Genomic DNA, 10,557 nt, shown 5'->3' with positions numbered 1-10,557 from the left:
CTATAAATGTACAATAAGTTCTATATTACATGTAAGAAAGCAAAAGCACTTTGTCTAGACAAAAAGAAAAAAACAAAACAAGACAACAACAAAAAAAAAAGCTTTCCCCCCTCCCATTTGCTGCTAAAAACCGACCTCGTTTGAATGCTGCGGTGCGTACTTGACTTTTGCCATCTTGACCAGAGCAGTGTGACGGAGACAGACATCGGTATGCGTCTCGTTGAGGAGTGAGGTCTCGGACGTCACAATCTTCATTTGCCTTCAGTAGACATTTCCTATGGAAAAATACAAATTCTGCTTTGAATTTTTCTTCAGGTCGATGTACAGTGTTGACATTCTCTCTGGCCAGAGATAGGTATTGTTGTCATTGATTTTTTTTAAAGTAATTTTTTACGTACTGAGGGAAATCTGAGGTATCGGAGAATAATATAATATATATGTATATATATATAAAAAAATATAATATCGCTGTACTGTAAGGCAGTTCCATTTGCCACGGGGAATCAATTGGACTAGTCTTTATTTTGTTTTAGTTTATATATATATATTTTTCTTTAAGAACCCATCTATTCTCAAAAGACAGAAAAGCCATTTGTTATGGCGAACAAGACTGGCCTTTCTTGTGCCAAGTCATTAGCTCTAAATGATGATGATTGTCCTGTACAATAAGCTTGATGGCAAAAGTGACAATGAGCAAACGGAGACGGAGATGTTGTGCTTCTGTCGACGGCCTGCTGTACCGAGTGGTTCTTGTAGTTTTGCTGTCGCAAGCTCTCGCATTCAGCGTGATGTTGTGAGCTGTGCCGTTTAGTGTTTTAACCGGGGGACTCTGTGGCATTCAAACAGGAAAAGGTTGCTATTTAAAGCCAGTATTTTATATTTCTTTCTTTTTTTGTGCTGATAAGCTTTTTATATAAAGAAAAGATATTTAAGGAACACATACACATATACACGCACACATTTGTATATGTGTGTTTGTTTTGTTTCATAGCGTGATTAACATTCATATGAATTAATTGTTTATTTTATAATCTTGGGGAAATTACTTCTGCCTTCAAAAACACAGATATATGCATTGAATAAAAAAAAAAAAAAAAAAAACGTTCACAAAAAGTACAAATAATTCAATGTTTATACAGCATTTCATATATTTCGCAGTTTAATATGTTTCTTGCGTAGTCGGACATTTAGCATCATATTACTTTTTTTTCTTTTTTTTTTAAGGGAAATAATGTAGCTTTCTGTTTCTGAACCATTTGCGTGATTTGCTTTATTTTGATTGTATTCTTTGCCGAATTTTATTAGAAATCGACCGTACCGTGATATTCTAATGTATCCTAAAAAGAAGAAGAAGAAGAAAAAAAAAGAGTAAGCTAGCTATTTTCAATTTGATTGATTGATTGATTGTTTTTCATTGTCTGCATATTGTTGATGATTCAATAATTTTGGACGCAAAGCTGCTAAATCACGTTGTATAGTGAATCATTCCCTGTTACATTCAAGCTACGAGCAATGAGTTTTATATGATAAACAATTATTTATCAAGAGATGGATCTTACGCCACTATCTTTATACCGCGGATTCATCAAACGCATTTGGGTAATTCACATTGGATTCTTCTAAAATGGCTACAGTATATACTCAAGAGCATTCAAACAAGCATCTACACCTTTCCTTTTCAATGGCTTGTGTAGATGTGTTCGCTATATATATAAGAAAGATTACTCCTATTGGTGCACTATGCAGGTTTTCCTCTGTAGAAAGACAGGATGATGCTTTCGTTTACAGCACTTGTATTTTTTTTAACAATTGTATCTGATTCATGGGTATTGTAAAATTAGTTATCGATGGTAAACAACGTGGTGACTAAGCTGAGAACTAGCATTTCACGGAAGGCGGCCTGTCTTATTGTTGCTAAATAAACATGCTCTTTCCAATGTATTTAACCTATTGAATGTTGTAGTTTTGTTTTGCTTCTTCTTTTTTTTTTTGCTTTCCTTTTGTGCTGTTGTTTAATGGACCTTGATGAATCGTTTTACCATTCTGTGCATTTTGTTACTCTGTATCTTGTGTTCTCGTTTCAACTTGAGTGTTCTTCTAAAGTAGAAAGACCTTCAGGCTTGAAGGTTTAGCAGCAGAACCCGAGCATGCATTCCTACATATCATGACTCCGGCTGCTCGTAAATGTTCCATTCACAACTCTGTATGATCCCTTTACATATGATATTTGAAACCATGGGTATGTTTGTTTGCGCATGCTAACCTTGCTAAATTGATATTCATGGAGCTTTTGCGAACCGACAGGCTTTGTTTTAACCAATGAGCACAAATGGGGAAAAGAAACTCTGACACTTTGACGTAAATCGCCTCCATCACACTCAGCTCGCGAGCTGAAAAAAGACCCGCATTGCACTTGGTTTTACAGAATTTACAATGTTATTTTTGAAATGTTGCCTGCAAAATCAGGTGCCTTATTCAGAAAATCCAAACTTGATCTATTGACTTTTTTTTACGAAAATGAGATTTTGCCCATTATGCCAAGAATTAAATCACAAGATTCCTCTGAAATTCTTTTTCTCTTTTGTTTGTTTTCCTGCTGCGTCTAGCAGTAAGCTTGCTTCAGATGAGAACTGTTGCTGCTTTTGCCCTCTTACAGTTTTCATTGAAAGATGAATGTAGTCTTCCTTCAGTGGAGTCCAGTATGATTAAGCGTAAAGACTTTGTCCCGTATGTTTGGGTTGAGAGACTATCCAAAGAGTGCTGCAATCATAGACTCATTGTTTTTTTTTTTTAATGTTTATATCATATAAACCATGTGAGATTTCTTCTGTTTAGGTTCTGGTGCAAGTTTTTACTGTCTCTGCCTTTGTTTTGACCTCGTCTGGATTTGGTAGAAGTAGGTTAATCCATTCATACATGATACATTGTAACTTTTATACGTTCGACGTGCGTAGTGGGAAGCCCTCGGAGTGGAAGAAGCAATGTAAAACCTTATTATTGTGTCCCCTCACCAATGCTCAAGATTATTGTGCCTCCCGATTCTTCTGGATCTTCTGTTCCTCAGATTGCCGGCTATGACCTGGAGCAGAGTCATTCACTAACCAACAGAAATGGCCTTCAGCAGTTGTTCTCCATTGAACAGAATCAAGGTTTTCCACAAACGCAAAGACGACACAAGCAGAGGTGCGCATTGCTCGGCCTAGATCGACCTGTGGTGGAATTCAAAGACGTGGAGGGCGGGAAGTCTCGGTGGATATCTTTGGTGCGGTCGGGACGCTTTCCTTACACTCAGTAACTCCCTCAGAGAAAAGTTGAGTCTTCTTTTGGTGGTTTCTGCTGCATGGCTCCCTTCACGGCAAAAGGGGGAAAGAAGCTCTTCGTTTTATTGGGTTCAAAGAAACGTGGACATTGGGTAGGAGTCCTGTCTCGCCACCCATGGTGCTGAATTTCAAAAAAATGTACTTGAACACCCTCGGAGCTATGACTTGGCATGTGTGGTCAGGTCTGTGAACTCTTCTCCCTCCCCGATCTTACGCTAAAAACCGTTCCGAAATAAAGTTGCTCTTACGACATCTGCTCAAGCCACTGCAACAGCTGTGCCAAGACCTGACCCCATACCGGGCGCTCATATTGGACTTGGACCGAACCAGTGGTCGAGCGGGAAAAGGGCCGTGATAATGTAGCGGTGATAGCTAATTTTGATTGTCTGTTTGTTTGTTTGTTTGTTTGTTTCTGTTGAGGAAGACATGGAGAGCTAGTAGGGTCACTTGGACTGTACGGCCCAGATCTCTTGCACTGACGTGCACCGGACACACTCGAATCCCTAATGGACTCTAAAACCAACGTTACCAAAAAGGTCGATGACGAATGCTCGCGCCTGTCTTGATCGCATACTTTTCTACACAATTAAGCTGCAGTGATTTACATTCCCTTCCAACCTTTGCCAAATTTGCATCGAAGTACTAAATTGACCTTCAACATTGGAAGCGGGTTTGCGAAAACTTAGCCAGGGCCACCAAAAGCTTTTTATTTCGATTCCTTTCGTTTCTTTAGTTCTGAAAATCCATACAACATTCAATTTAACAACGACTGACATGAAGTGTCAGTTTTTTGAAAAAGAATGAAGAAAAAAAAATAAAACACAATACGTGAACTTGTGCTTCTAATGTTGTATGGTATTCTATTTGATAATTTAGCATGGGATCTTTAAGTAGCTAGTATTGTGTGTGTACTCCCCAAGTGTAATATCTCTTTCTCTTTTTTGTTTTGTTTTTTTGTTAGTTTTTTTGTTTGTTTGATCCAGTCATAGTAGGAAGGCTGTATTTCATTGCTAAGTGCTCTGTCATAGATCTCTTGGTGATATTCTTAAGCAAATCTTTGCAGAAGTGTATCCTACTGAAACTAACAGTTACTTGATCCTATTAGCAATGTCTATATTTGTAGTTCACATATATGCCTGTTCAAATTCAATATCTTGACAGTTGTTCTATTTATGTTTCAGTGTTGTGCTGGGTTTTGACTTTTTCTTTGACTTTTGTTTCTTTTGTTTCGACGTTTTTTTTCGGCACAACTAGTTGGAGAACAGCTTGGTTTATCGAGCCTTGTTAGTGTACAGATGTGAAGTAGGCTTATAAGCAGTTGTGATTGATCTTCAAAATGTGTCTGTTTGTGTTATTGTGCCTCTTATTATTTGATTTAAATTTTTTGTATTATCCTTAATTGTCACTGCATTGTATCAGCCCGGAGTTGGTACCACAATTCTGCTTGTAACCATGATAGTCTAATTCTATTACTGATTTTACTATCAAAATAAACATTAGAAACTGCAGCACTTCATCTGTCGTGTGTTTTTACTGCATTACCTTAAAGGGATAATTCACCCAAAAATACTAATTCTGTTTTATTCTGATTCTGATTATTTACTCAGCCTCATGTCGTTTCAAACCCCCAAGACTTTCGTTCATCTCCAGAACACAAATTAAGATCTTTTTGATGAAATCTGAGCTACGCAACTACCACTTTGACGCTTCAAAAAGTTCATAAAGACATCGTAAAACTAATCCATATGAATTTGAGAGGTTTAGTCCAAATTTTCTGAAGGGACTCGATCTCTTTATATGATGAACAGATTTAATTAAACATTGATCAGCAAACATAAACGGAAGCTCAACCGAACCTGCTTGATGCACAAGAACAAACCTCTTGCTGAAGCTCAAACGTGCTGCGTAACACTAGAATGAACCTCATTGGTTCTTGCTGAAAGCTCAAACGTGCTGCGAAACACGAGAATGAACCTCATTGGTTCTTGCTGAAGCTCAAACGTGCTGCGTAACACGAGAATGAACCTCATTGGTTCTTGCTGAAGCTCAAACGTGCTGCGTAACACGAGAATGAACCTCATTGGTTCTTGCTGAAGCTCAAACGTGCTGCGTAACACGAGAATGAACCTCATTGGTTCTTGCTGAAGCTCAAACGTGCTGCGTAACACAAGAATGAACCTCATTGGTTCTTGCTGAAGCTCAAACGTGCTGCGTAACACGAGAATGAACCTCATTGGTTCTTGCTGAAGCTCAAATGTGCTGCGTAACACGAGAATGAACCCCATTGGTTCTTACTGAAGCTCAAACGTGCTGCGTAACACGAGAATGAACCTCATTGGTTCTTGCTGAAGCTCAAACGTGCTGCGAAACACGAGAATGAACCTCATTGGTTCTTGCTGAAGCTCAAACGTGCTGCGAAACACGAGAATGAACCTCATTGGTTCTTGCTGAAGCTCAAACGTGCTGCGTAACACGAGAATGAACCTCATTGGTTCTTGCTGAAGCTCAAACGTGCTGCGTAACACGAGAATGAACCTCATTGGTTCTTGCTGAAGCTCAAACGTGCTGCGTAACACGAGAATGAACCTCATTGGTTCTTGCTGAAGCTCAAACGTGCTGCGTAACACGAGAATGAACCTCATTGGTTCTTGCTGAAAGCTCAAACGTGCTGCGTAACACTAGAATGAACCTCATTGGTTCTTGCTGAAGCTCAAACGTGCTGCGTAACACGAGAATGAACCTCATTGGTTCTTGCTGAAGCTCAAACGTGCTGCGTAACACTAGAATGAACCTCATTGGTTCTTGCTGAAGCTCAAACGTGCTGCGTAACACGAGAATGAACCTCATTGGTTCTTGCTGAAGCTCAAACGTGCTGCGTAACACTAGAATGAACCTCATTGGTTCTTGCTGAAGCTCAAACGTGCTGCGTAACACGAGAATGAACCTCATTGGTTCTTGCTGAAGCTCAAACGTGCTGCGTAACACGAGAATGAACCTCATTGGTTCTTGCTGAAGCTCAAACGTGCTGCGTAACACGAGAATGAACCTCATTGGTTCTTGCTGAAGCTCAAACGTGCTGCGTAACACGAGAATGAACCTCATTGGTTCTTGCTGAAGCTCAAACGTGCTGCGTAACGCGAGAATGAACCTCATTGGTTCTTGCAGAAGCTCAAACGTGCTGCGTAACACGAGAATGAACCTCATTGGTTCTTGCAGAAGCTCAAACGTGCTGCGTAACACGAGAATGAACCTCATTGGTTCTTGCAGAAGCTCAAACGTGCTGCGTAACACGAGAATGAACCTCATTGGTTCTTGCTGAAGCTCAAACGTGCTGCGTAACACATGAGAATGAACCTCATTGGTTCTTGCTTAAGCTCAAACGTGCTGCGTAACACGAGAATGAACCTCATTGGTTCTTGCTGAAGCTCAAACGTGCTGCGTAACACGAGAATGAACCTCATTGGTTCTTGCTGAAAGCTCAAACGTGCTGCGTAACACGAGAATGAACCTCATTGGTTCTTGCTGAAGCTCAAACGTGCTGCGTAACACGAGAATGAACCTCATTGGTTCTTGCTGAAGCTCAAATGTGCTGCGTAACACGAGAATTAACCTCATTGGTTCTTGCTGAAGCTCAAACGTGCTGCGTAACACGAGAATGAACCTCATTGGTTCTTGCTGAAAGCTCAAACGTGCTGCGTAACACTAGAATGAACCTCATTGGTTCTTGCTGAAGCTCAAACGTGCTGCGTAACACGAGAATGAACCTCATTGGTTCTTGCTGAAGCTCAAACGTGCTGCGTAACACTAGAATGAACCTCATTGGTTCTTGCTGAAGCTCAAACGTGCTGCGTAACACGAGAATGAACCTCATTGGTTCTTGCTGAAGCTCAAACGTGCTGCGTAACACTAGAATGAACCTCATTGGTTCTTGCTGAAGCTCAAACGTGCTGCGTAACACGAGAATGAACCTCATTGGTTCTTGCTGAAGCTCAAACGTGCTGCGTAACACGAGAATGAACCTCATTGGTTCTTGCTGAAGCTCAAACGTGCTGCGTAACACGAGAATGAACCTCATTGGTTCTTGCTGAAGCTCAAACGTGCTGCGTAACACGAGAATGAACCTCATTGGTTCTTGCTGAAGCTCAAACGTGCTGCGTAACGCGAGAATGAACCTCATTGGTTCTTGCAGAAGCTCAAACGTGCTGCGTAACACGAGAATGAACCTCATTGGTTCTTGCTGAAGCTCAAACGTGCTGCGTAACACGAGAATGAACCTCATTGGTTCTTGCAGAAGCTCAAACGTGCTGCGTAACACGAGAATGAACCTCATTGGTTCTTGCAGAAGCTCAAACGTGCTGCGTAACACGAGAATGAACCTCATTGGTTCTTGCTGAAGCTCAAACGTGCTGCGTAACACATGAGAATGAACCTCATTGGTTCTTGCTTAAGCTCAAACGTGCTGCGTAACACGAGAATTAACCTCATTGGTTCTTGCTGAAGCTCAAACGTGCTGCGTAACACGAGAATGAACCTCATTGGTTCTTGCAGAAGCTCAAACGTGCTGCGTAACACGAGAATGAACCTCATTGGTTCTTGCTGAAGCTCAAACGTGCTGCGTAACACGAGAATGAACCTCATTGGTTCTTGCTGAAGCTCAAACGTGCTGCGTAACACTAGAATGAACCTCATTGGTTCTTGCTGAAGCTCAAACGTGCTGCGTAACACGAGAATGAACCTCATTGGTTCTTGCTGAAGCTCAAACGTGCTGCGTAACACGAGAATGAACCTCATTGGTTCTTGCTGAAGCTCAAACGTGCTGCGTAACACGAGAATGAACCTCATTGGTTCTTGCAGAAGCTCAAACGTGCTGCGTAACACGAGAATGAACCTCATTGGTTCTTGCAGAAGCTCAAACGTGCTGCGTAACACGAGAATGAATCTCATTGGTTCTTGCTGAAGCTCAAACGTGCTGCGTAACACGAGAATGAACCTCATTGGTTCTTGCAGAAGCTCAAACGTGCTGCGTAACACGAGAATGAACCTCATTGGTTCTTGCTGAAGCTCAAACGTGCTGCGTAACACTAGAATGAACCTCATTGGTTCTTGCTGAAGCTCAAACGTGCTGCGTAACACGAGAATGAACCTCATCGGTTCTTGCAGAAGCTCAAACGTGCTGCGTAACACGAGAATAAACCCCATTGGTTCTTGCTGAAGCTCAAACGTGCTGCGTAACACGAGAATGAATCTCATTGGTTCTTGCAGAAGCTCAAACGTGCTGCGTAACACGAGAATTAACCTCATTGGTTCTTGCTGAAGCTCAAACGTGCTGCGTAACACGAGAATGAACCTCATTGGTTCTTGCTGAAGCTCAAACGTGCTGCGTAACACTAGAATGAACCTCATTGGTTCTTGCTGAAGCTCAAACGTGCTGCGTAACACTAAAATGAACCTCATTGGTTCTTGCAGAAGCTCAAACGTGCTGCGTAACACGAGAATTAACCTCATTGGTTCTTGCTGAAGCTCAAACGTGCTGCGTAACACGAGAATGAACCTCATTGGTTCTTGCAGAAGCTCAAACGTGCTGCGTAACACGAGAATGAACCTCATTGGTTCTTGCTGAAGCTCAAATGTGCTGCGTAACACGAGAATGAATCTCATTGGCTCTTGCTGAAGCTCAAACGTGCTGCGTAACACGAGAATGAATCTCATTGGTTCTTGCTGAAAGGTCAAACGTGCTGCGTAACACGAGAATGAACCTCATTGGTTCTTGCTGAAGCTCAAACGTGCTGCGTAACACGAGAATGAATCTCATTGGTTCTTGCTGAAAGGTCAGACGTGCTGCGTAACACGAGAATGAACCTCATTGGTTCTTGCTGAAGCTCAAACGTGCTGCGTAACACGAGAATGAACCTCATTGGTTCTTGCTGAAAGCTCAAACGTGCTGCGTAACACGAGAATGAATCTCATTGGTTCTTGCTGAAGCTCAAACGTGCTGCGTAACACGAGAATGAACCCCATTGGTTCTTGCTGAAGCTCAAACGTGCTGCGTAACACGAGAATGAACCCCATTGGTTCTTGCTGAAGCTCAAACGTGCTGCGTAACACGAGAATGAATCTCATTGGTTCTTGCTGAAGCTCGAACGTGCTGCGTAACACGAGAATGAACCTCATTGGTTCTTGCTGAAGCTCAAACGTGCTGCGTAACACGAGAATGAACCCCATTGGTTCTTGCTGAAGCTCAAACGTGCTGCGTAACACGAGAATGAATCTCATTGGTTCTTGCTGAAGCTCGAACGTGCTGCGTAACACGAGAATGAATCTCATTGGTTCTTGCTGAAAGCTCAAACGTGCTGCGTAACACGAGAATGAATCTCATTGGTTCTTGCTGAAAGCTCAAACGTGCTGCGTAACACGAGAATGAACCTCATTGGTTCTTGCTGAAGCTCAAACGTGCTGCGTAACACGAGAATGAACCTCATTGGTTCTTGCTGAAGCTCAAACGTGCTGCGTAACACGAGAATGGACCTCATTGGTTCTTGCTGAAGCTCAAACGTGCTGCGTAACACGAGAATGAACCTCATTGGTTCTTGCTGAAGCTCAAACGTGCTGCGTAACACGAGAATGAACCTCATTGGTTCTTGCTGAAGCTCAAACGTGCTGCGTAACACAAGAATTAATCTCATTGGTTCTTGCTGAAGCTCAAACGTGCTGCGTAACACGAGAATGAACCCCATTGGTTCTTGCTGAAGCTCAAACGTGCTGCGTAACACGAGAATGAACCCCATTGGTTCTTGCTGAAGCTCAAACGTGCTGCGTAACACGAGAATGAACCCCATTGGTTCTTGCTGAAGCTCAAACGTGCTGCGTAACACGAGAATGAACCCCATTGGTTCTTGCTGAAGCTCAAACGTGCTGCGTAACACGAGAATGAACCCCATTGGTTCTTGCTGAAAGCTCAAACGTGCTGCGTAACACGAGAATGAACCCCATTGGTTCTTGCTGAAAGCTCAAACGTGCTGCGTAACACGAGAATGAACCTCATTGGTTCTTGCTGAAGCTCAAACGTGCTGCGTAACACGAGAATGAACCCCATTGGTTCTTGCTGAAAGCTCAAACGTGCTGTGTAACACGAGAATGAACCTCATTGGTTCTTGCTGAAAGCTCAAACGTGCTGCGTAATACGAGAATGAATCTCATTGGTTCTTGCTGAAGCTCAAAAGTGCTGCGTAACACGAGA

Source organism: Rhinichthys klamathensis, unplaced genomic scaffold (assembly GCF_029890125.1).
Source record: "Rhinichthys klamathensis goyatoka isolate OS25496 unplaced genomic scaffold, OSU_Roscu_1.1 h1tg000263l_1, whole genome shotgun sequence".
Classification (NCBI taxonomy): Eukaryota; Metazoa; Chordata; class Actinopteri; order Cypriniformes; family Leuciscidae; genus Rhinichthys; species Rhinichthys klamathensis.
This window is presented reverse-complemented; position numbering follows the sequence as displayed.